Raw genomic sequence first — 27,012 nt, 5'->3', positions numbered from 1 at the left:
CGCGGGAACCGCCGCCGCGCCGAGCCGGGACCTGCCGCCGGGACCGGCACCGCGCCGCCCCGGGAGCCGCCCCCGCCGCTCCGGGAAGCTGCGCCGGCGCCGCGCCGCGCCACGCCCCGGCAGCCGCAGCCGCGCCACGCCGGGACCTGCCGCCGGGACCGGCGCCGCGCCGCCCCGCGAGCCTCCGCTCCGGTAGCCGCCGCCCCGCCCCGTCCCCGCCGCGCCGGGACCTGCGGAGAAAAAAAAAAAAAAAAACGGAGGGGAAAAAAAAAAAAAAAAAAAAAAAAGGTAAAACTGCGGCGGCTGCAGTACCGAAATTTGACCACAGGGCGGCAGCAGAAGGCGCCGCCAGAGCGCCCCTCCACTGCGCATGCGCGGCTCCCCAGGGGACCCCGCCCGTGTCCTGTCCCTCGGGGCGGAGTCGCGCAGGAAACCACGCCCCGTCCCGCCCCCTGGGCGGGGCTCCGATGGAGGCCACGCCTCCCACATCCCGCCCCCTCGGGGCGGGGTTTCGCATGAGACCACGCCCCCGTCCAGCCCCTCGGGGCGGGGCTCTGCAGCACACCCAGCCCCCACGGGGACACGGCCCCGCCCATTGCCAGCACTGACTGAGTGGCCGTAGCCGCCCACTGCACATGCGCGGTTGTCCAGGAGACGCCTCTCCGCTCCTGTGCCGCCCGCGCCCCGTTTAAGCACCGCTCCCTCGGCAAAACCAGCGGCGGCGAACTAAAACGCAATCCCTGCTCCTCCACTGCATCCTTGCCCCCACATCGGTGACAGTCAGGTGCCCCGAATGACATCAGCGCCACCCAGCCGTCTCCCCGCTTTTTGTTCACCCCAAAAAAAGGGCACTGAATGAGGGAAACAGCCCTGACCCCCACCTCCTTACTTTAGCAAGGCCATTTACATGTCTACACGCCCCCTCCCCAAAAAAAGGGGAAAAAGATGGCGCCCTAGCAACCAAGATGGCCGCCTAGCAACCAAGATGGCCGCCTAGCAGCCAAGACGGCGCCCTAGCAGCCAAGACGGCGTCCCGGCAGCCAAGACGGCGTCCTAGCAACCAAGATGGAGTCCTAGCCTTCCCCTACTGCTCATGCGCGGCCGCCCAGGGGACCCCCGCCATACCCCGCCCCCGGGGCGGGGTTCCGCACCAGACCACGCCCCCGTCCCGGCCCTCAGGGCGCAGCTCCGTGGGAAACCACGCCTCTGACACGCCCCCACAGGGACTCGGCCACGCCCACTCCCGGCACTGACAGAGCCGGCCCCTGCGCATGCGCAGTTTCCCCGGGGACCCCGCTCACGCCCGCGCCCCGTTTAAGCGCCGCTCCCTCGTCAAAAAAAAAACGGCGGCGAACTAAAACGCAGCCGCCGAGAGACATTGTTTAAAAAGCAACGGCACCGAGGAGAGGCAAGACGTGGTTAAAAAAAAAATAAGGACAGGGAGCGGGAAAATAAGCGGGCAAGGAAAGAACATTTAAAAAGCGACGCCGCCGAGGAGAGACCAATTAGTAACACAAAAGACGGCGAAATAAAGGCAGCGAACGGGATAAAATAGACAGAAAAATTTAAAAACGACCGTGACTAAGAAAAGAAGGAGAAAGTTTAAAATAAAGCCCCGGGAAAGTGAAACGGAGAAGGGCGAGGAAAGAAGTTGTTTAAAAAAAAAAAAAAAAAGGTAAAAAAGCGGCGGCTGCAGTACCGAAATTTGACCACAGGGCGGCAGCAGAAGGCGCCGCCAGAGCGCCCCTCCACCGCGCATGCGCGGCTCCCCAGGGGACCCCGCCCGTGTCCTGCCCCTCGGGGCGGAGTCGCGCAGGAAACCACGCCCCGTCCCGCCCCCTGGGCGGGGCTCCGCTGGAGGCTACGCCTCCACCGTCCCGCCCCCTCGGCACAGAGTTTCGCAGGAGACCACGCCCGGCCCCTCCCCTCGGGGCGGGGTTCCACGGGAGAACGCGCCTCTGCTCCGCCCCCGCAGGGGCACGGCCACGCCCACTCCCGGCACCCAGGGCCGCAAAGAGCCGGCCACTGCGCATGCGCGGTTGCCCGGGGGACACCGGCCACGTCCCGCCCGCGCCCCGTTTGAGCGCCGCTCCCTCGGCAAAAGCAGCGGCGGCGAGCTAAAACGCAGCCTCGGAGACACTTTTTTAAAAGCGACCGCGATTAAGAAAAGGAGAAAATTAAAAAAATAGCTCGAGAACTAAAAGGGAGATCGAGAAAAAAACGTAAAAATCGACCGCTGCTGCACCCAGCGCGGCCGGGGCGCCCCTCCACTGCGCATGCGCGGCCCCCGAGCTGCACTGCCGCCCTCCCGACGCGCGGGGGCGCCACCGCCTCGCCTCTCCCACCGATGATTGGCGCGCGGTTTTACGCTCCGACACCCCCTTCCTCGGGGGACCCCCCCGTGCCCCACTTACCTGCCGCTCCGCTGCGTCCTTGCCCCGCCTCGGTGACATTCGGGTGCTCCAAATGACGTCATCACCACCCAGACCCCTCCCCGCTTTTCATTCACCCCAAAAACACGCACTAAAGGAGGGAAACAGCCCTGACCGCCACCTCCTTACTTTAGCGACGCCATTTACGCGTGTACACGCCCCCTCCCCAAAAAAGGGGAGCTCTGCTAGAAAAGTCAAGGGAGGGCACCCCTCCAAACGGCTGCCCCGTCACCAGCCCCAGCCCGCAGCCTGTCCCCCCGGCAGACGCCCCACGGCACAGGGGCGCCGTGCCAGAGGACGGTGCCGCGCCTCTCCCTCTGCCTCTGCTCCGCCTCGTTCCCGCGCCCGGACGGGCTCCCCAGGGCCACCGACGCCCCCGGCCCCTCTCGGCCCCCCACACCCGACGCCCCTCGCTGCCCCCACAGCCGGGAGCCTCCGCACACCGCGCCGGTCCCTCACCCTCACAAACGCTTAACGACCTGCGGGCAAACCTGCGCCGGGGGTAGCCGCCGAGCCTCACGACACGCTTACCACAAGGCGGCTGAAAAACAGAACTCCCAAGTTAGACTCCGGCACGGGCAAAAAACAGCACAGAAGAAAGTAGAGGAACGCAGTCGGGATAAGAGCCAGGAGAGCAGTTGAGCTCAAGGAGGACTCTAGGTAAACAGGTCAGCTCGAAATACAACACATCCTTTAAAAGCCTGAGCGGTTTGAACACTTAACATCGGCATCGGGACTCACGGACACCATTTTCAACTCATTCCTAACATAAAAGCTGTTGTAGAAACTGTCACGTAAGTTGTCGTACAAGTTCTCACGAATGCAGCAGGCAAGAATCAGAAGAGGTGAAAAAGAATTAGGAGTAGAATAATAAATACAAGTCTAGCTGACAAACACGGGTGGGCTTTCACAACCCTTCAATATTCTTCTCAAAGCTCCTTTGTATAATCCTTGTTAAAAATCCACTAACTATTTCCATTCCTCTTTCTTCCTTCGTCAAGCGTCCACAAAAGTCCATCGTCAGGAGTCCGCGAAAGTCCCTTCTATTCCGTTGCTGAGCTGATCTTTATGCTCTGGTACCGCTCCGGCTCCGGTCGACACGCCCCCCCATCCTTAATGTTCTTCCTGTAATCGGCGTCCCGCCTCGATCCGGGTTGACCGGTCTCGTTTCCACTGCCAGCGTCTCCTAAGTATTAACCTAAAATAGCTAGAGTCTACTTAGAGCTTTATTTCTATTAATGCTTCTTTCTAAGTATCCCATATTTCTGTTAAAGTAAAGAAAAGGTTAACCATACATCCCTTTTACTAAAATCCTCAGAAGGTAATACTTCTAGGCCTACTCCTGCTTAGCTACTCATTAAGCTTCGATTGATGATTTGTTCCGTCATAGGTCAGGATTACACAAGGAGCTCTGAGAATAATATTGACGGATTGTGAAAGCCCACCTGTGTTTATCAGATTGACTTCAGGTATTTTAGGTTAATACTTAGGAGACGCCGGCAGTGCAAAGCAGACTCTGGTCAAGACGGGACGCTGGTCACGGCGAGAACATCGAGGACGGGGTGTTGAGCGGAGCCCAGGCGGAACCAGAAGATAAAGATCAGCTGACCGGCGGCGAAGAACGGACTTCTGTGGACTCTGGAGGAAGTGAACTTCAACGAAACAAGACAGTTTTTAGAGCTATGAGCATATGCACGGATTCCAGTAAAAATATTCTACAAAACTGAACAGTTGCAGGAAAGCGCATCAGATAATAATAATAAAAAAAAAATTAGCAAAAACCCGCAGCGAGCGTTTGCCACGCTTTTTACGAAGGAGTGCAAATTTTCCTTCCGCCCCCCCCGTGTGAAAGATCACATCCAATCTACAGATCCACACAGCACCTTACTAAAAACATACTTAAGCCTGGTCTTTATGACCACTTTATGTTCTTTTCTACTATAATCTGGTAAACCTAAAGCCGGTGCTTGCGTTAAGGCACTTTTCAGACTTGTAAAAGCTTTTTCTCTCTCCGGACCTCAGCTGATGGGTTCGATTTCCTCTCATTTCGTGTGGCAGCATGCAAGGGTTTTGCCAATTCACTGAAATTGGGTATCCAAGGGCGACAAAATCCTACTTGTCCTACAAACCCCCGAATTTGTTTCTTTGGTACAGGCCTAGGTAATTCTTGCATTATCTTAATTCGCTCAGGATCTTTCTCCCTCGTACCTGGAGGTAATATAAAATCCAAGCTACTTCACTTTTTGTTGGTAGAACTGCCATTTTGATGGAGATGCTCGGTGACCTTTTGCAACCAACTTATTACACAGATATCGAGTGTCTGTAATACAATCCTCCCTTGAAGGACATACTAACAATAAATCATCTGCATATTGTATTAATTCAGACTTGCGTGGAAAAAACAAATCAGCCAATATCTCCTTTCAAAATTTGGGAGAATATTGTTGGCGAGCTTGTAAATCCCTGGGGTAACCGAGTCCAGGTTAATTGCTTCCCTTGCCAAGTGAAGGCAAATCTGTGCTGGCTTTTCTCAGCCACAGCTGTGCTAAAGAAAGCTCCCGTCAAATCCAATACAGTGTAAAATTTTCCCCAAATAGGTATTTGAGTCATAATCAAATTTGGATCAGGTACAACTGGATGGGCAACGATTACAAATCCATTTACTGCTCTTAAATCTTGTAGAAATCTATATTCTGGATCCCCACCTTTTTATCAAATCGGTGTTTACTAACCGGGAGTATAGGTGTATTAAAAGAACTTTGACTTTTTTTTTTTAAAATCCCTTTTTCCAAGAATGATTTTATTTGTGTTCCAATACTTGGGATGGCTTCTGCCACAACTGGGTATTGCCTAAGAGAAGGAGGAGTCCCTCCTTTTGTTTTAATCGCTACTGGTTCTGCAGATTTTAACAGTCCAATATCATCCCCGGAGAGACTGCCTAATTTTTTAGCTGCATCGTTCAATTCTTTCGGGATTTTAAGCTCGCCTTCTCGAATTCCTACAGTTTGTATTCCCGTTACGATTACTCGAATTCCTTTGGGAGTTAAAGCTCGGCACGTTCCCAATTCTTGCAATAAATCTCTCCCAAACAGTGAAACAGGAGAAGCTGGCGAAATAACAAATCGACCCCGTATCAAATGATCATCAAAAACAACAGGAAGAGGAAGGGAAGGTGGTAACTTATCTTCACCCAAAACCCCAGTAACCTTTACAAACTCCTCAGATAGCTGTGACACCTGAAAATGTAACAATGATAAAGTTGCACCGGTATCTGTTAAGAACTTAATAGCAACGCCACTTACCTTAGCTGTGATAAATCCCTCATTCTTTACCTTAATCCCAGAGTCTCGATCCATAAACTTCACAGCGAGAACGCGGACGCTCCGGTCTTTCTGCTCCGTCTCTTCCACCGTTGTTAGAGGTTGGTCTCTACGGGACATCCTCTCTACGGTCAGGATTACACAAGGAGCTCTGAGAACAACATTCATGGATTGTGAAAGCCCACCCGTGTTTATCAGATTGACTTGTATTTTTTATTCTATTCTTAATTCATGAGAACTTCTGTAACAATTTATGTGAAAACTTCTACAACAATCCTGACCCGTGACTAAACCGATCGTCAGTCAAAGCTTAATGAGCAGCTACGCAGGACTAGGCCGACAAGTATTAATTTCTGACGATTCCAGTAAAAAGGATGTACGCTTAACCTTTTTTACCTTAAAAGAATACAGAATACTTGTGGAAGACCATCAGCCCGCAAACAGCTGTGCTTTACTTGCAGAGCAGGGGATTCCCTTGGGGAGGCTGCACCGAGAATAGTTCTCGCTCCCTTTTAAGATAAAGGAGCCCTGAGCAGTTCACGGGGCCCTCTGAGGCGTGAAAGAAGTAAACGTGTGTGTTGAAGGGCAGTTCTGAAGACAGAACTGAAAACAAGGAACGGCTGTTGATGTTCTGAGCCCACAACACCGTGGCTCTTCCCAGAAGGGGTGATGAGCGCTCAGCCTGTGAACGTTGACGGTGTCTCGAACCGCCCAGTCCGGCTCCTGCGTTTCAATAGGGCAGTAGAACAGCAATAAAGGAGCCCGAGGCCTTTGGCTTTCAGCCCTCGCCTCCTCCCTCGCAGAGTCCCTGCCTTCTTTTCCGCTCGCCCCAAATACTTACAAGTAAGAAGCAGTAGAAATAAGGTTCTAAACAGACTTCAGGTATTTTAGGTTAATACTTAGGAGACGCCGGCAGTGCAAAGCAGACTCTGGTCAAGACGGGACGCTGGTCACGGCGAGAACATCGAGGACGGGGTGTTGAGCGGAGCCCGAGCGGAACCAGAAGATAAAGATCAGCTGACCGGCGGCGAAGAACGGACTGCTGTGGACTCTGGAGGAAGTGAACTTCAACGAAACAAGACAGTTTTTAGAGCTATGAGCATATGCACGGATTCCAGTAAAAATATTCTACAAAACTGAACAGTTGCAAGAAAGCGCATCAGATAATAATAATAATAATAAAAAATTAGCAAAAACCCGCAGCGAGCGTTTGCCACGCTTTTTACGAAGGAGTGCAAATTTTCCTTCCGCCCCCCCCGTGTGAAAGATCACATCCAATCTACAGATCCACACAGCACCTTACTAAAAACATACTTAAGCCTGGTCTTTATGACCACTTTATGTTCTTTTTTCCTTTATCAGAACAAAGTGATCTGATAGAAGATAACGCTTTCTAAAGCTTTTTCTGTGCTGTTACTCTCGAGGCAGGCTCTAAATATCAAGTCCTGTTTTAAATGCTGTATCAAGGTAGCTGTCACTTTGAGATATCACACATTTGTGCACATATACCTCTGCATTGCTAATTCTCAGCAGCCAGATGCCCTACTACTGCCTTTTAATTTCTTCTTTGCTCAATACCTGAGGCCCCCTGAAGAGTCTAGAGATCTCAAATAGAGATTTCCTGACTGGGGCTCCCTTTTGGGCCAACACAGAGAGATGAAAGAGCAACTGAAATAGTTAGCGGAATTTTAACAGAAGCTCCCCCGCACAAACGGCCCATCTGCCTTCTGCTTTTGGCCCCCGAACCAGCTCACGGAGCGCCCGCTGCCGAGCCCAAAAACACAGCTGCCGAGCCTGCTCTCCAGTCCCAAAAACGCAGCGCTCGGCCTCTGCTGCCGACCCCAAAACCACACCAGCGAGTCCCCTCTCTCAGCTCCCGAAAAACGCACCGCTCACATCCGCTTCTGAGCCCCCCGAAGCGGCCGCGGGAGCCCGTTCTCGAGCCCCAGGAACACAACACCTGGCCTCCGTTATTGGGGCCCCAAAGCAGCTCACCCCGCCTGCTTTCTGACCCCCCCTGCAGCCCCCACGTGCGACGCCGAGGGCTGGGGGGGGCTGCAGCCACCCCGCAGCCCTGCGCCCCCAGGGCCCCACGGGCAGTTTTGGGGAGCGCTCGGGAACCGCGCAGGGCCCGGCCCCGTGCCCCTGCGGGGCGGCACCACCGCAGCCCGGCCGGCGCTTTATTAGCGCTCTCGCAGGCTTTACTTCTCCGCCATCGCCTGCACCGCCGCGCCCGCCCCCCGAACCCCCCCGAGGCCCAAAAATCCCCCGCGGGGAGCCGGGTCCAGCCGCCCCGGGAGCGCGGACCCGCCCGCCCCACGGACCCCCCCGGCGGCAGCAGCCGGGGCCCTTTCCCCCCCACCACCCCGTGCGGGCACCAGGAACCGCCCAGCGCCGCGACCCGCACCCCCCCACCCCGCCGGGAGCCGCGCGGGAACCGCCGCCGCGCCGAGCCGGGAGCCGCCCCCGCCGCTCCGGGAAGTTGCGCCGGCGCCGCGCCGCCCCGGCAGCCGGAGCCGCGCCACGCCGGGACCTACCGCCGGGACCGGCGCCGCGCCGCACCGGGAGCTGCCGCCGCGCCGGGACCTGCGCCTGGACCGGCGTCGCACCAGAACCTGCCGCCGGGACCGGGACCGGCGCCACGCCGGGAGCCGCGCCAGAAACCGCGCCGGAAGTGGCGTCAGAAGCCGCGCCGGAAGCCGCCCCTTTGCCGGAAGCCGCGCCAGGACGCGCCCCCCCCCGCCCCGCGCTGCGACCCGCCCCCGCCGCGGGCCCCCCCCGCCGGGAGCCGCGCGGGAACCGCCGCCGCGCCGAGCCGGGATCTGCCGCCGGGACCGGCACCGCGCCGCCCCGGGAGCCGCCCCCGCCGCTCCAGGAAGCTGCGCCGGCACCGGCGCCGCACCGGGACCTGCCGCCGGGACCGGCACCGCGCCGCCCCGGGAGCCGCCCCCGCCGCTCCAGGAAGCTGCGCCGGCACCGGCGCCGCGCCGGCAGCCGCGCCACGCCGGGACCTGCCACCGGGACCGGCGCCGCGCCGGGACCTGCGGAGAAAAAAAAAAAAAAAAAAAAACGGAGGGGAAAACAAAAACAAAAAGTAAAAAAGCAGCGGCTGCAGTACCGAAACTAATAAAGGCACAACTAATAAAGGCACAACTAATAAGGCACAACTAATAAAGGCACAACTAATAAAGGCACAACTAATAAAGGCACAACTAATAAAGGCACAACTAATAAAGGCACAACTAATAAAGGCACAACTAATAAAGGCACAACTAACTAATAAAGGCACAACTAATAAAGCAGTGGTAAAAGTGACAGAAGTTAAAAAAGTAAAACACAAAGTGTAAATGTAAAAGAAACAAAAGTTAAAAAAACTAAAACCCTAAAAAACTAAAGCTAAAAAATTAACATGAAAGTAAAAAAAACTATGAAACAGGTAGACTGCACGCGTTAGACCTGCAACCCAGAAACTAAGGTGGATCTGCACACCAGAAACTAAGGTGGACCTGGAAGAGGTAGACCAGGAAAAGAAAAAACAAGAAGCAAAAAAAGAAAAACTAATAAAGCCACCACTACTAAAGCCACCACTACTAAAGCCACCACTACTAAAGCCACCACTACTAAAGCCACCACTACTAAACAAGAGAGTAAAATTAATTGTAAAATTAACAGAAGTACAAAAAAAAACCCCTGAAATCCTAAACATCCAAACCTAAACATCCAAACCTAAACATCCAAACCTAAACATCCAAACCTAAACATCCAAACCTAAACATCCAAACCTAAACATCCAAACCTAAACATCCAAACCTAAACAAATGTAGAATAAAATAAGAGGTAGACCTGCACGCCACAAGGACAGTAGACTTCCACTCCAGAATCTAACGTCATCCTGCACGCTAGAAACTAAGCTAGACCAGTAAAAGAATAAGGGAAAAAAAAAAACCCTAATAAGGCCGCCACCACTAAGGCCGCCACCACTAAGGCCGCCACCACTAATAAACAAGAGCGTAAAATTAATTGCAAAAGTAAGAGAAGTTAAAAAAGTAAAAAATATTAAATGTTAAAAAAACCTAAGTTAAGAAACCCTAACACACTAAAACCCTAACACACACACTAAAACCCTAACACACTAAAAACCAAAAGCTAAAATACTAAAATTAAAAAATAAAAAAAATTATGGAGCTATAAAAGTAAAAGTAAAAAAGACCTGCACGCCAGAAACAAACATAGACCTGCATGCCAGAAGGCGGCAAACCAGTCAGAAGAGGTACACCTGGAAGAGGTAGACCAGTAAAAGTAAAGAAAAAGCAAAAAAAGAAAAACTAATAAGCAGCAACTAAGCAGCTGCAACTAAGCGATAAAAAGGTAAAAGTAAAAAATAAAGAGTAAATGTAAAAAGTTAACTAAAGCTAAGAAACTAAAGCCAAAAAAATGTAAAAAAAATTAGAAAAGAGATAGACTGCACGCAGTAGACCTGCACGCCACGTGGAAGGAAGGTAGACCTGTACACCACAAGGGAGGGAGACCTGAACGCCCAAATGTCCAAATGTTTCACGCTCTGACCGACAAAACAAACGAGACGGGAACCCGGTTCCAAAAAGGCGAACGACCGCAGATTGCTCCCGCGACAAAGGTGGCGGCCCTGAAAGCTATTCCTGCCTGCAATCGTCCCATGTCAGCCCTTTCACAGCCCGAACAACAATGGGCTCCGGGCTTGTTTACCTACCCAAACGTCCAAACGTTTCACACTATGTCCAAGAAAAAGACGAGCCGAGAGCCAGGCTCCAAAATACGAACGGCCGCCGCCGGGCGCCCACCGAGGCGCTCTATTGCTCGCCCTCCTCAACAAGACAGGGAGAAAATACAACAAAAAAGCTTGTGGGTCAAGATAAGGACAAAGAGATCACTCACCAACTTCCGTCACGGGAAAACACACTCTACTTGGGGAAATTCATTTAATTTATTGTCAATCAAAATCAGAGTAGGGTAACGAGAAATAAGAACAAATCTAAAAAACACCTTCCTCCCACCCCTCTCTTTTTTTTTCCTGGGCTCATCTTGACTCCCAGCTTCTCTACATCCTACCCTCGACCAACGCAGGGGGACGGGGATCGGGGGTGCGGTCAGTTCATCACACATTGTCTCTGCCGCTCCTTCCTCCTCACGCTCTTCTTCTGCTCCAGCGTAGGGTCCCTCCCACGGGGCCACAGGTCCTGCCGTAACACCTGCTCCAGCATGGGCTCCTCTCCACGGAGCCACGGCTGCTGACAGGAGCCTGCTCCAGCACGGGCGCTCCACGGGGTCACGGCTTCCTTCGGGCACACTCACCTACTCCAGCGAGGGGTCCTCCGTGGCCTGCAGGTGCACGTCTGCTCCACCGCGGACCTCCACGGGCTGCAGGGGGACAACCTGCGTCACCAGGGCTGCAGGGGAATCTCTGCTCTGGTGCCTGGAGCACCTCCTCCCCCTCCCTGCAGGGCAGAGAGGAAAGGATTAAAAAACAGGGAAAGGGAGCTACCGAGACAGAGAGAGGGGCAGAGGGCAAAAGAAACAGCGATGGGCTACAGGCCAGAGAGGAGGGAGGGAGAGGGAACTGGAGTGAGAGAGATGGAGAAAAGCAAAGATTTCTGATGGGCCACAGGGCAGAGATGGAGAAATTAAAAGAGGGGACAGTGAGGTGGACAGACAGAGACTGAGAAATACCAAAAAACCCTCAGTTAGCTGAAGGGGAGAGACAGAGGAATTAAAGAATAGGGCCAGGGAGCCAGACAGAGAACAATAAAGACAAAACCAGGCTATAGGACAGAGAAGGAAGAAATTAAAACATAGAGACAGGAACGTGGAATAAGATAATACAAGAAAGAAAAGTGTATCTAGAATACAGGGCAGAGACAGAGGAAATTAGAAATAGGGACATGGAGCCAGACGGGGGGCGGCGGTAATTGTGAAGGGCTAAAGGGCAGATGGGGAGGAATTAAAAAAAATTGGGACAGGAAGACAGACAGATAGATGGAGAAAGACAAAAACAGTGATGGGCTGCAGGACAGAGGATGAAAAAAAGAGGGACAGGGAACAGGACAGAAGTGCAGACAGAAAAAGAAAGCAGAGAGGCAGAACAACAGAGAAAGAGAGGGACTTGGAGAACGAGAGAGGAAGAGATGCAGGGAAGCGAAAAAAATTACAGCTGTGAGAGAAAGAGAAGGTGGGGCAGGGAAGGACCACGACGCAGAAGAGGGGCGACACGGCCCCAAGGGTCCGGGACTCACCACGGCTTCCGCCCTTGGAGCTGCTGGGAGAATCTGACAGTTCGGATGCATCTTCCTCTCTCTCTGCCTCCCTTCCTCCTCTCTGGCTCCGGTCACTTGACTCTTATCCACCTAAGAGAACACATTGGTAACATACAGCTCTTACAACACGAGGCTTCCCAAATACACAGGCTCACACATGCCCACGCTACACGGCCCCCGGAGACCACCTCGGACGTTCCGCTCGGCCGGCCCGCTGCGTGCCGGCCTCCCCGAACTTCGGGCTCCGATGTGACCGGACCCCCGCCTCTGGCCAACGTCCACACACCCTGCCCACCCGCCGCTTTCCCACGCGGCCCCCTGACGCCCTCCCGCTCCCCCGCGCAAGCGGCCCGTTTACCTTCTGCTTTTGGCCCCCGAACCAGCTCACGGAGCGCCCGCTGCCGAGCCCAAAAACACAGCTGCCGAGCCTGCTCTCCAGCCCCAAAAACGCAGCGCTCGGCCTCTGCTGCCGACCCCAAAACCACACCACCGAGTCCCCTCTCTCAGCTCCCGAAAACGCACCGCTCACATCTGCTCCTGAGCCCCCCAAATCAGTCGTGCGAGCCTGATCTCGAGGCCCAGGAACACAACACCTGGCCTCCGTTATTGGGGCCCCAAAGCAGCTCACCCCACCTGCTTTCTGACCCCCCCTGCAGCCCCCACGTGCGACGCCGAGGGCTGGGGGGGCCTGCAGCCACCCCGCAGCCCTGCGCCCCCAGGGCCCCACGGGCACTTTTGGGGAGCGCTCGGGAACCGCGCAGGGCCCGGCCCCGTGCCCCTGCGGGGCGGCACCACCGCAGCCCGGCCGGCGCTTTATTATCGCTCTCGCAGGCTTTACTGCTCTGCCATCTCGTGCACCGCCGTGCCCGCCCCCCGAACTCCCCCGAGGCCCAAAAGTCCCCCGCGGGGAGCCGGGCCCAGCCGCCCCGGGAGCGCGGACCCGCCAGCCCCCACGGACCCCCCCGGCGGCAGCAACCGGGACCCTTTCCCCCCCACCACCCCGTGCGGGCACCGGGACCCGCCCGGCGCCGCGACCCGCACCCCCCCACCCCGCCGGGAGCCGCGCGGGAACCGCCGCCGCGCCGAGCCGGGACCTGCCGCCGGGACCGGCACCGCGCCGCCCCGGGAGCCGCCCCCGCCGCTCCGGGAAGTTGCGCCGGAACCGGCGCCGCGCCGCACCGGGAGTCGCAGCCGCGCCGCGCCGGGACCTGCGCCTGGACCGGCGCCGCACCAGTACCTGCTACGAGGACCGGGACCGGGACCGGGACCGGCGCCGCGCCGGGAGCCGCACCAGAAACCGCGCCGGAAGTGGCGTCAGAAGCCGCGCCGGAAGCCGCCGTTTTGCCGGAAGCCGCGCCAGGACGCGCCCCCCCCGCCCCGCCCCGCGCGGCGCCGCGACCCGCCCCCGCCGCGGGCCCCCCCCCGCCGGGAGCCGCGCGGGAATCGCCGCCGCGCCGAGCCGGGACCTGCCGCCGGGACCGGCACCGCGCCGCTCCGGGAAGCTGCGCCGGCACCGGCGCCGCGCCGCCCCGGCAGCCGCAGCCGCGCCACGCCGGGACCTACCGCCGGGACCGGCGCCGCGCCGGGACCTGCCGCCGGGACCGGCGCCGCGCCGCCTCGGGAGCCTCCGCTCCGGTAGCCGCCGCCCCGCCGGGAACCGCGCCGGGACCCGCCCCGTCCCCGCCGCGCCGGGACCTGCGGAGAAAAAAAAAAAAAAAACGGAGGAAAAAAAAAAAAAAAAAAAAATGGTAAAAAAGCGGCGGCTGCAGTACCGAAATTTGACCACAGGGCGGCAGCAGAAGGCGCCGCCAGAGCGCCCCTCCACCGCGCATGCGCGGCTCCCCAGGGGACCCCGCCCATATCCTGCCCCTCAGGGCGGAGTCGCGCAGGAAACCACGCCCCGTCCCGCCCCTCGGGGCCGGGCTCCGCACCAGGACACGCCCCCGTCCAGCCCCTCAGGGCGGGGCTCTGCAGCACACCCCGCCCCTGGCACGCCCCCACGGGGACACGGCCCCGCCCATTGCCAGCACTGACTGAGCGGCCACAGCCGCCCACTGCGCATGCGCGGTTGCCCAGGAGACGCCCCCCCCGCGCTCCTGTCCCGCCCGCGCCCCGTTTAAGCACCGCTCCCTCGGCAAAACCAGCGGCGGCGAACTAAAACGCAGCCGCCGAGAGACATTCTTAAAAGCAACCGCGATTAAGAAGGGGAGAAAATTAAAAAGTAGGCCCCGAAAACTAAAACGGGGATGGACAAATGTAAAAAGCGACGGCTGCGGCACCGAGCGCGGCCAGAGCCCCCCACCCGCAGTACCGCGCCCCGGACCCCAGGGCGCGCCATTCCCTCGCTTCTCCCACCAATTGTCGCTATTTTTACGCCCTGACGCCCTCTGCTTTGGGGGACCCACCCGCCCCCCCAGACACACATGCCGCCCGCCCCACCTACCTGCTCCTCCACTGCATCCTTGCCCCCACATCGGTGACATTCAGGTGCCCCGAATGACGTCAGCGCCACCCAGCCGTCTCCCCGCTTTTTGTTCACCCCAAAAAAAGGGCACTAAATGAGGGAAACAGCCCTGACCCCCACCTCCTTACTTTAGCAAGGCCATTTACGTGTCTACGCGGCCCCTCCCCAAAAAATGGGAAAAAGATGGCGCCCTAGCAACCAAGATGGCCACCTAGCAACCAAGATGGCCGCCTAGCAACCAAGATGGCGTCCCGGCAACCAGGATGGCGTCCTGGCAACCAAGATGGCGTCCTAGCAACCAAAACGGCGTCCTAGCAACCAAGATGGCGTCCTCACAACCAAGATGGCGTCCTAGCAATAAAATGGCCGCCTAGCAACCAAGATGGCGTCCTAGCAACCAAGATGGCTGCCTAGCAACCAAGATGGCGCCCTAGCAACCAAGATGGCGTCCTGGCAACCAAGATGGCGTCCTAGCAACCAAAATGGCGTCCTAGCAACCAAAATGGCGTCCTACCAACCAAGATGGCCGCCTAGCAACCAAGATGGCTGCCTAGCAACCAAGATGGCGCCATAGCAACCAATATGGCGTCCTAGCAACCAAGATGGCGTCCTCGCAACCAAGATGGCGTCCTAGCAACCAAAATGGCCGCCTAGCAACCAAGATGGCGTCCTAGCAACCAAGATGGCTGTCTAGCAACCAAGATGGCGCCCTAGCAACCAAGACGGCGTCCTAGCAACCAAGATGGCATCCTAGCAACCAAGATGGCCGCCTAGCAACCAAGATGGCGTCCTAGCAACCAAGATGGCGCCCTAGCAACCAAGATGGCGTCCTAGCAACCAAGATGGCCGCATAGCAACAAAGATGGCGTCCTAGCAACCAAGATGGCCGCCTAGCAACCAAGATGGCGTCCTAGCAACCAAAATGGCCGCCTAGCAACCAAAATGGCCGCCTAGCAACCAGGATGGCGTCCTAGCAACCAAAATGGCGTCCTAGCAACCAAAATGGCCGCCTAGCAACCAAGACGGCGTCCTAGCAACCAAGATGGCGTCCTAGCAACCAAGATGGCCGCCTAGCAACCAAGATGTCTTCCTAGCATCCAAGATGGCGTCCTAGCAACCAAGATGGCCGCCTAGCAACCAAGATGGCGTCCTAGAAACCAAGATGTCCGCCTAGCAACCAAGATGGCGTCCTAGCAACCAAGATGGCGTCCTAGCAACCAAAATGGCGTCCTAGCAACCAAAATGGCCGCCTAGCAACCAAAATGGCGTCCCAGCAACCAAAATGGCCGCCAAGCAACCAAGATGGCCGCCTAGCAACCAAGATGGCGTCCTAGCAACCAAGATGGCCGCTTAGCAACCAAAATGGCGTCCTAGCAACCAAGATGGCCGCCTAGCAACCAAGATGGCCGCCTAGCAACCAAGATGGCGTCCTAGCAACCAAGATGGCCGCCTAGCATCCAAAATGGCGTCCTAGCAACCAAGATGGCGTCCTAGCTACCAAAATGGCCGCCTAGCAACCAAGATGGCGTCCTAGCTACCAAAATGGCGTCGTAGCAACCAAGATGGCGTCCTAGCAACCAAAATGGCCGCCTAGCAACCAAAATGGCGTCCTAGCAACCAAAATGGCCGCATAGCAACCAAAATGGCGTCCTAGCAACCAAAATGGCGTCCTAGCAACCAAGATGGCGTCATAGCAACCAAGATGGCCGCCTAGCAACCAATACGGCGTCCTAACAACCAAGATGGCCGCCTAGCAACCAGGATGGCGTCCTAACAACCAAGATGGCCGCCTAGCAACCAGGATGGCGTCCTAGCAACCAAGATGGCGCCCTAGCAACCAAATAAGGACAGGGAGCGGCAGCCGCAGTACCGAAATTTGACCACAGGGTGGCAGCACCTGGCGCCGCCAGCGCCTCCCCCTACTGCGCATGCGCGGCCGCCCAGGGGGACCCCCGCCATACCCCGCCCCCGGGGCTGGGTTCCGCACCAGACCACGCCCCCGTCCCGCCCCTCGGGGCGCGGCTCCGCGGGAAACCACGCCTCTGACACGCCCCCACAGGGACGCGGCCACGCCCACTCCCGGCACTGACCGAGCCGGCCCCTGCGCATGCGCAGTTTCCCCGGGGACCCCGCTCCCGCCGGCGCCCCGTTTAAGCGCCGCTCCCTCGTCAAAAAAAAAAACGGCGGCGAACTAAAACGCAGCCGCCGAGAGACATTGTTTAAAAAGCAACGGCACCGAGGAGAGGCAAGACGCGGTTAAAAGAAAAATAAGGACAGGGAGCGGGGAAAGAAGCGGGCACGGAAAGAACATTTAAAAAGCGACGCCGCCGAGGAAAGACCAATTAGTAACACAAAAGACGGCGAAATAAAGGCAGCGAACGGGATAAAATAGAGAAATTTAAAAGCGACCGTGATTAAGAAAAGAAGGAGAAAGTTTAAAATAAAGCCCCGGGAAAGTGAAACGGAGAAGGGCGAGGAAAGAAGTTGTTAAAAAAAAAAAAAAAAAATAAAAAGGTAAAAAAGCGGCGGCTGCAGTACCGAAATCTGACCACAGGGCGGCAGCAGAAGGCGCCGCCAGAGCGCCCCTCCACCGCGCATGCGCGGCTCCCCAGGGGACCCCGCCCATGTCCTGCCCCTCGGGGCGGAGTCGCGCAGGAAACCACGCCCCAGGGCGGGGCTCCGCTGGAGGCCACGCCTCCCCCGTCCCGCCCCCCTCGGGGCGGGGTTTCGCAGGAGACCACGCCCAGCCCCTCCCCTCGGGGCGGGGTTCCACGGGAGACCACGCCTCTGCTCCGCCCCCGCAGGGGCACGGCCACGCCCACTCCCGGCACCCAGGGCGGCAAAGAGCCGGCCACTGCGCATGCGCGGTTGCCCGGGGGACACCGACCGCGTCCCGCCCGCGCCCCGTTTGAGCACCGCTCCCTCGGCAAAAGCAGCGGCGGCCAACTAAAACGCAGCCTCGGAGACACTTTTTTAAAAGCGACCGCGATTAAGAAAAGGAGAAAATTAAAAAAATAGCTCCCGAGAACTAAAAGGGAGATCGAGAAAAAAAACGTAAAAAGCGACCGCTGCTGCACCCAGCGCGGCCGGGGCGCCCCCCCCCACTGCGCATGCGCGGCCCCCGAGCTGCACTGCCGCCCTCCCGACGCGCGGGGGCGCCACCGCCTCGCCTCTCCCACCGATGATTGTCGCGCGGTTTTACGCTCTGACACCCCCTTCTGTTAAAGAAAATTGGCAGAGTCCGGGTCTCTGGGTTTGCTGGTTTTATTAACAACTCAGAGTTGGACCACCACCGCAGTGAATGGTACCTGACTCAAATTCACTATCGGTTTATATAGAAACTAATAATCAATTACATCATAAACATTTCATAAGCTTCTGTTAACAATCCACTAACTATTTCCATTCCTCTTTCTTCCTTCATCAAGAGTCCACAAAAGTCCATTCTTTTCCATTGTTTAGCTGATCTTTATGTTCTGGTTCCGCTCCGACTCCGGCCGACACCCCGTCCTCGATGTTCTTGCTGTGATCGGCGTCCTTAATGTTCTTGCCGTGATCAGCGTCCCGTCCTGATCCAGGCTGATCAGAGTCCAGTTCCCACCGCCAGTGTCTCCTAAACATTCAACCTTAAAAACAACTGAAGTTATGTTTAAAACCTTATCTATACCAATTTTTATTTCTAAGTGTCCTATATTTCTTTTAAGGTAAAGAAAAGGTTAACCATACATCCCCTTTACTAAAATCATCAGAAGGTAATACTTCTAGGCCTACTCCTGCTTAGCTACTCATTAAGCTTTGATTGATGATTTGTTCAGTCCTAGGTCAGGATTACACAAGGAGCTTTGAGAACAATATTCATGGATTGTGAAAGCCCACCTGTGTTTATTCAGATAGACTTATATTAATTATTCTATTCACTATTCTATTTCACCCCTCTTGATTCTTGTCTCTCTAACTCATAAGAACTTTTACATTAATTATGTGAAAATTTCTATAACAATTCCCTCCTTTTGTTTTTTATTGCATCCCTGCAATTATTTGTATCTCCATGATGATTCTATTTTTGAAGCAAAGGAAGAAAAACATCTCACACAGCACTGTCCCAACACTAGTACAATCACAAGGACAATAATTATAAGCAAGACAATTACAATCAGCTTCTTTATCCATAAGGCCAAGTCTGGAAACCAAGATGTGAGCCAAGAGAGTGTTTCAGTAAATCCCCATGAGGTGTCGTCCCTTTCTACCTTTTGCATCACAGAACTCACTTCCCAAATTTTGTGCACATCTGTGAGCAGTTCTCCGCTTCGGTCTGTGTACATACAGCAACTATCATTTAAAACTGTACACACTCCTCCTTGTGAGGCTAGGTATACAGAAGAATGAAGGTAACTTTTTTTTTTTTCAATGTTTCACTCCAAAATGGAAGTTGATTTTAGTGCTCTACTCTCTTCATACAAATAAGTTTGCTTCTGAAATAACCAACATTAAAAAGTTTCACAGCAATATTAAAGGTAAATGAGTTCTCCCAGCTACAAACAACACATTCAATAAATATAAAAAAGAACTTGGCATAAGTCAATGTGTGCATCAGTTATAAACCAACTGTGACAGTAAATTAAGGTTTTGTAGGACTATATTTTTATCCTAAAAAAAAAATGTTAATTGTTTAAAATCAAGATATATGGAAAGAAATCATGATTTCACAAGACAAAGCTTTGTCAATAAAAAACCAAGATGCTAAGCAGCTGTCAACTAGCTCAAGACTGCTTTTTGGCTTTGTGAGTGGTCAGCCCCAGATGCTTTTTAAAAAAGGTACCAAAAAACTCAAAAGTGAGCTTGGACATCCTAGTTAAAATTATCTCCTAACTCCAAACAATTCGGTACTGACATTAAATCCGAAGCACACACTTTTAGAGGCTTTCAGAAATGTTCTTCTAGCACTTGCTAATGTAAGTCTGATGCTCCCATTACCCATATCAACGCTTAGAACTTCTCTGAAATTTGCCAACTTTCCAGCATTCACGTTCTCATGGGGAAAGGTCCTTCTTTGTTGCATTACGTATCCTCTCGTTGGACCTTAATTTGCCACTTTTCAATTTCACGAGGTGGCTTTGTTCTTAAACTACAATATAGGAAAAACATTCCAATATACATTTCCCTCAGCATTTGAGGATAATTCAAAGACATATTTTTACTAAAGAAGCTGACACTCGTCAGTACCCTCAGAGGTCTTTTACTTAGTCATTCTTCTTGTTTTTCCTCAAAATCATCTTTAACTCCTACAGTGCCTGTTTTGAGATAGGTGGACTAGAACTGGACATAGTATTCCAGTAAAAACTGATGGTGGGGATGTCGTCTACTTTAAAACCCAGGCTGATGGAATATTGCAGGGGTGTGTATTTGAACAAAACTGGACACTGAGCACAAAATCCATAACATCAAACAGAAATCCCATTAAACAGCTATTGAAAAGAAAAAATGTGAAAACAGTAATCAGAAAATTCTTCAAAGTTATACTTGGAAATAGAAAGTCATACCAAGTAACTACAGAAGTATTTCATTCAAAATACTCAGTTTGATTCTTTTGTACCTTCAATGCTATCTGATTGCCCAAGTAGGAAACAAAAGACCTCAGCATTCCCAAAAATAAGAACACAATTTCTTTTCTAATTAAAATTATTTTCTCCTGAAAATAACATAGATATCTTTAATACACTGAAATGTCAAAAGTACGATGTAAATCTAAGACCACTCTGATTTTGAATATGGCTGATTACACTAATAGGCATACAAATCTATTTTTTAAAAAGAGCGAGTTCTCACTTCTCCATCTAGTCCCAGCAATTGAATTAAATGCAAGACAGGTGAACGAATAAGAGAGAAAAGGAACGCACACTGGAAGATTTATTGGCTGTGGAACTTTTTAACATTGACCACACTGACAGTATTTATAAGATGCTTTCTATGGAAGAGCAGTAAGAAAGAGATGAGGATGCACACTTCAGTAGTCCATGCCATATTCTTATTTACTGCACACAGATATTCATTCTGAGTTTGATACCATATTTTTGGTCATTTTAAGCCAGTATAACTAGTGCCACCATAAATAAAACCAGACTCAGCCTTGCCCTCTCTCCTCCTTTGGGCTGGCACAAGCATTTGCACATCAAGCTGGATGACAAAACAGACGCAAGTTAAAACGAGCCTCATCTAAAAAGAAAAGCTCGCTCTAATCAAGATCAGTTTTCTATTGATTATTCATCTTAAGATCACATTCGATAGTGATGATTCACCAGACTTTTTTGGAGACACCTATTCCTGCCACTCAAAAAAACCCCCAATCTTATCAAAACAAAGAAATGCAGAAATGCAAAACCTAAATATCCCACAGCTCAGTGTTCAGAATACTCAGAGATAACATGAGAAGCCCAAAATCATCCTCTTGCTCTAAAGCTGTAAGTACACGCAGTAAAATACTACTTCTCTCCATTGCATAATAGCGTGTGACTTTCAGACATACACATGGGATGCAGAAAGATCGGCAGATCAGAGGTTCACACCAGTCTCAAAACTCAAGCACCACATCTAGCCACCTACTGACTGTCCACACCTGTGTGTTCACTTCTCTGCCTTTGCCAAAAAGCTCCCAGAAGTAGGGGGGGGAATTCAATACCAAAACATTTGATGGGAAGCTGCTTTCCCTCTTAACTCTCAGTCAGTATCTGGATGCCCACTGATTTTCTAAAGTCTTTACATGGATGTGAATTTAGGGTCTGGCTTTTCCCCAAATATATGTCAGCCTTAATTCTCCCTTAACAAGCTTCTCTCTGAAGCTCACGACAGTCCAGGTCACTCTTGTATTTATGATAGAAGTAGCTGAAGGAGAACATCGACTCCGTGTTTCATAACACCAATTTAGAAGGAATAAAAATTCATTATCCCCAAAATAACAGACTTGTAGAAAAAAAAACCCCACAGTATTTTTACTATCATAAGAACTAACTAAATTGAAGACTATTGCAAAAAGACACACTGGCAGCATCACTGATGTCATTTTAATGAAAAAATGTACTATTTCATGTCTCAAAGAAAATAGAGTAAATTCAATGGACTACAAACAGTGTCAATTAAATGTCTTTTAAAAGGGTACAGTTTTTGCTTTGGTCAGGCAATGAATCTAAGAAAACTGCAAAAAGTTACTGAATCCTGCAATCAGCAATGTAAGTTTTCCGTTCCCCAGCTGAGAATTTCCTTGTTTTCTACTACCAGCTTGGTTTAGACTTCAAACATAAAGCAAGCCCAATTAATTGCATCGATGAAATTAAGTTTTTGAAGGGGGGAAAAAAAGAATTTTCCTACAATTATGATAAAAGGTCTTTATATTTTCTCCAACATTCCAGAACTGCCACGCTTGACAGATTCATTGTTATTAATTATATTTACATTTTCCGTTTATTAACTTGGAAGAACTTTTCTCAAACACACCATGAGTTTGTGCCACCAGAGGCTCATTTACCTGAGAAATGTTGATCTTTGTTTGTTTTCCTCCCATGTGCTCCCAGCAGGTATGCAAGTTACACGCAGTAGACCAGGTTGTTGAAAATAAATTGAAGAAATTTATTATAGAGGTTGAAAGCTTACTAAAAGTCACTCAAAAAAAATTAAATGGAATCTCCTCACACTGTTACCAAAGTATTAAGTGACAATCCTGATTATGCCAGAAAGATAATTTTAAGGTTTTAAAAATAATAATTTTACAAAGCAGTACACATCTCTGTGTGTGCACATGTGTAAGTATTCATGCACACACTCCGCTACAGCTTCCGTGTCCTGCTTACAGATTTTTTTTTTTAATTGGGGTGGAGTTTTTTGGGTTTTGCTTTTGTTTTTTTTTGTTGTTGTTGGTTTGGTTTGGTTTGTTTTTTTCCTTCACATAAGAGGTATCTGGGCAAAGCAAGGAAAGTGCCCTTGGATGAAATAAACAAAGATACACTAAAATTATGATCATTTGTGAGCAGACTCAAAAGATTATTTTACAATAAAAACAACATTAATACTAAATAGGGAAAAATGGCCAAATGAAACCATTTTTATTTGAATCTCCTTACAATATGGGTACATGTGGATAGACCTAGAAATAGGAGTTACCAGAGAGAGAAGCTGGGAAAATGACTTCAAAGTGGCATTCTGTAAGAATTTGAATGACAACAAAACTGTAGACCTAGATCAAAGTAGATACAATCAGACTAGCTAGAGTCTACATACGAGGTTACAGGTCAGAAAACTGCACCTGCAATGATGCAGCTGCTTTGCAACTGTAGAAAACAACAACCAGATTGTACTTGAAAAAATCAGAAATGAAAAGGCTCAAATTATCTGGAGTTTCAATTTGGGTGAAAACAGAAATCAGGATACTCCATTGCTCTGACAGAGGAATCACATCCTAGAGATCAGCATTACAGAGATATTCTAATATGCTGCCGTTCTTCAGGGGATATTTAGTTTTTTAATTTGGCCATGGAATTCCATAAGCCAAAGGCTTTGCAAAGAAACCTGCAGGGTGAAGGCTGTAGCAGGTTCTCTGAGCCCTTCAAACACTCTGTAGAGCAGGGGACCCAGGTCTGTAAAAAAACCAGGCACAGCTGCTTAGGTCATAGTGTGAGACTGATATTCGCCATTAGCAAATTTAAAAGAGGTGAGGAAAAGGACTAGATTTTTGCCTCCAAAAGGACAAGCAGAGAGAGACTCAACAGGTGGAGGAGGCTGGTCTCCCATCAGACAGAGAAGGACACGGCTCCCCGGCACGAAGGCACTCTGTGAAGTTCCTCCATCATCTCTTACTAAAATAAAAGACCGAGTCTGAAATTTCACATCAGAGTGCCTGTGTCCTAGAGGGCAGAAGGCCCAATCTGTTCACAGAGAGGAAAGAACAATACCTTCTTTTAATAAATAAGACAAATCAGACATACATGGAAGCAAGCCTCCCTAACTTGGGAAGAATTTTTCTTTCTGTAAGATGAATAATAAGCAGAATTTTCTTGCCAAGAATCCTGGAAAGAATCTTTTTTTCATAGAATCTAGTTCCTTAAGAACCAGTTTCAAAACCTAAATACAAAGATAAAACTTTCACATTTAGGTGTTCTCCTAAGATAACTAGAAATATAGAAGAGAAAAAGATGTTTCTGATTTGTAAAGGGCAATGCCATGGAAAAAAAAAAACATTTCTAAGGAAAAAAAGAGTGACCTATCAACAACTTTTGTTGCAATTGCCAGATAGAAGAAATTACACATAAAATGTCTTCATCTTCAATATAAGAATGTGAAGAAAAATATACAGATCAATTTCCCCACTGTATTCTAAGATCAGTCTCATTTTTTCTAATCAATGCAGTATTCCCCTAAAAAATACTTAACTCAAAATAGATCAACTGCAAGTGAATTCACAGCTATAAGTATTCATTTATTATAGTTTTTTTTCTAATATGACCAACATATTAGAATACATCAGCAGAATAAAGATAGCACACAGTTCCACAGTTACATCTTGGTCTAGTCTGTAAAATAGTAGTTTACTTGCATTGTATTCTTGTGTTTCAGTGACCTCTGGTGGTTACATTCGAAAAAAAATGCTGTTCACCAATTACCTGAATAGGAACTTCTTAAAAAAAAATTTTAAAAATGGGAAAACTATTAATTCTTCAAAACCCAACAAATTAAAGACACTTGGCATACAGTATGTGAAAGTTTACTGTAGCCTGTAAAACGAGGATGAGGCTTCTTTTCTTTCCTAAAGTTTTTCTGCTTCTTCAGGACTTAACGTTACTACTATTTAACAAATCGTTTAAACAACACCACCACAAAGGTTAGTTGTGCAGATACAATCTCAAAGATAGAGGAATTATCCTTAAATAAATGTATAACGGGGTAAAAGACAGTAGAGGGTAGAAATGAAGAGCCAGATTTTACCGTGTAAGGGCCAGCAGTCGTGGCCCACACAAGTCTCTACTAGGTCCCATGGTACTTTAAAAGTACAAAAGAAATCACAAATAACTGGATGAGGCATGATGAGGTACCAAGAATTGCAAAGGAGCTGTGACTGAGTGATAAAACTTGGAAAGAAAACGTGGTGTACAGAGCATGGTACACATAGCGGGCAAAAATAACGCCAGAATCACATCTTCACAAGCTCTGAACTGACTCAGTGGGAACAAAATTTTGGGGCTAGAGGAGATACAGAGAGGTCACCTCTGTCTAATAGGGGTCAAAAAAGCAAACAGTATTAGAAGCTACTAGGAGTGGAGGAGAAAACAAACTAGAGGAACAACTACCAATAGATAGATCACTTACACGTCTTCAGTCTGTAAGACCTGGATCACAGAAAGTCATTTTAGATGACGTTGTTCTGACTGGCTACAGCTTGGTTTTGACATTTCCTAAATCACAGCAGCCACCACAAAACTTCAGCTGTAGCATCAGCTGGCTCATACAAGGGGATAAATTACAGTATTATATTTCAATACAGTATATAATGCTGGTGTAAAGGTTTGTTTGGGTTTGGTGGTTTTTTTGTTTTGGTTTGGTTTTGGGTGTTTGGGTTTTTTTGTTTGTTTGTGGGTTTTTTTTGGTTTTGTTTTTTTTTTTTAAGTGTCACACAACATACAGTAGCTGACAGTCCACAAGAATGTTCAACAAACTCACAGGTTCATCTAGTTCCTTTGGGAGGAGCAGAGGGGAACACGACTCTGTCGGTTAGAAATTGCTAAATTACTCCTTCCTACTTTTCCTATAAATGGACTATCAAGTTTTGTGCACTGCCTACAGTTATCTGATTTTAGATTACATATGCAAAAATGAATTTGAAGACATGAAAATATTAGGATTCCATTTTTTTCTTCATTTTCATTTTGTGTAAGCATTCTAAAATTTTTTAAATTCAGAGATATTACTTTGGGAGAAAAAACTTGGAATGAATGTCATTACAGCAAGCACAGTAGATGCCTTTTGAACAGTATTATAACTCAGATCTGTTAATTCAAAAAATAAATCCTTATTTTCCCAATGAATGTATATAAAAATTAATTTTAATTCACATAATAATGGAGCCAGAAAGTGATAATGAAAATTAATTTTCCTTTCTAGTCCTTCAGCTTAAATGTCACTGGTCTCAGACTTAACTTGTTTTTTGAAGTACATGCATATTTCTAAAAATGCTAAATTCCATTTGTGAAAGATTTTTATGTTCATATAAAAAAACAAAAAATCAGAAACATTTTGAACAAAATAATATTGTAGCTCAATATAAAATTACTTCAGTCTATTGCTTTTACATACACAAAGCAGACTAGGATATGTATTTTCAGTGGGACACTGGGAAGCCAGGGAAACTATCGCTGAATGTATTAGTGCTAAACACTTAAACAAACACCTAAAGCCAAAAAGTGATATGGACATGTCAAAATTACTTTTGAGTATTTTCACTAGAATTTTTAAAAGTTCAATATCAGAAAAATCTGCCACATAGAAGTGCCCACTTAAATTGTGACCTGGAATTCAATTGACATGCAACTGTCAATATTGAAAGACTTTGGCCATAAGGCCTCTTTCCCCACTTTGTAACTTCATAAAACAAACAAAAGACCCCAGGTAATAACAATGATGGTTTGAGTTCAGCTTTCACTACAGAACTGAAGTGTTAAGCAACGTAGCAAGATAATCATCACCATTGTTAATACTAATTAAGAAGAAACCAGAGAGACTTAAAACAACAAAAAAATCCTTACCTGCACTGTTAAAATGTCAGCTATTAACCAGTAACTGCATCTTCCTACGCACGAGATTTGCACAGGATGGAGACATATTTGCTACATGTGTTCAGCAGTTAATTTTCATGTTCAAACACCCATTACATTCGAATCCTGATTTCACCTCATGAAGTAGAAATAATGTCACATTCACCTTTAAACAGATATTAAATAGCAGATTCTGTCAAGTTTACACAATTTGTGTGCATGTCACATGCAAAAAAGGGCAGTGAGATCACTTTGTCTAATCAGTCTCTGCTTTAAGTCAACTACTGAGCATGAAAAATTAAAAAAGGATTAAAAAAGTTTTCTTCTCCAAAGAAAATTACTTGCCTTCATTACATACATACTTCAAGAACTGTGAGGAATCTCAAACAAGTCCCATCTCAATTACTTTTTGGAAAAAAGTATTTCTAAGAATAAATGATACTTTTTTTATACTAGTTATAATAATTACATTTCAGGATAACCAAATACGTCAACACTTTCTTCGTGTTACACAAACACGTGCAAGAAGTATGACAGTGACTACTTAATTTTCTGAAAAGAAGGGAAAAAGGCTAGAGTTTTATCACTGGGGGGTAGTTCTGCCACAGGGTAGTAAAGATCAGAACCAAAACTACGTAGAATAAACTCAGAAGTTTATACATTTAATTAATTGAATTAATTATATTCCCATTTACACAAATGAGAAAAACTAAA

At 49.8% G+C, this 27,012-nt stretch overlaps 2 long non-coding RNA genes across 2 annotated transcripts; both read right to left on the bottom strand.

Moving 5' to 3' along the window:
* Positions 1-5,377: 5,377 nt before the first annotated feature.
* LOC137677344 (uncharacterized) lies at positions 5,378-6,813 on the bottom strand. Its single transcript, XR_011050257.1, has 3 exons — positions 6,652-6,813; positions 5,765-5,903; positions 5,378-5,668 (listed from the first exon to the last, which is right to left on the bottom strand). It is a non-coding gene; the product is annotated as an uncharacterized lncRNA (long non-coding RNA).
* Positions 6,814-17,754: 10,941 nt separating this feature from the next.
* On the bottom strand, positions 17,755-26,581 carry LOC137677345 (uncharacterized). The gene is made up of 2 exons (XR_011050258.1): positions 26,290-26,581; positions 17,755-18,143 (listed from the first exon to the last, which is right to left on the bottom strand). It is a non-coding gene; the product is annotated as an uncharacterized lncRNA (long non-coding RNA).
* Between the last annotated feature and the right edge of the window lie 431 nt (positions 26,582-27,012).

This window comes from Nyctibius grandis, unplaced genomic scaffold, assembly GCF_013368605.1.
Source record: "Nyctibius grandis isolate bNycGra1 unplaced genomic scaffold, bNycGra1.pri scaffold_152_arrow_ctg1, whole genome shotgun sequence".
Classification (NCBI taxonomy): domain Eukaryota; kingdom Metazoa; phylum Chordata; class Aves; order Nyctibiiformes; family Nyctibiidae; genus Nyctibius; species Nyctibius grandis.
Note: the sequence above shows the minus strand (reverse complement) of the source record. Positions and strands in the feature narration are given on the sequence as shown.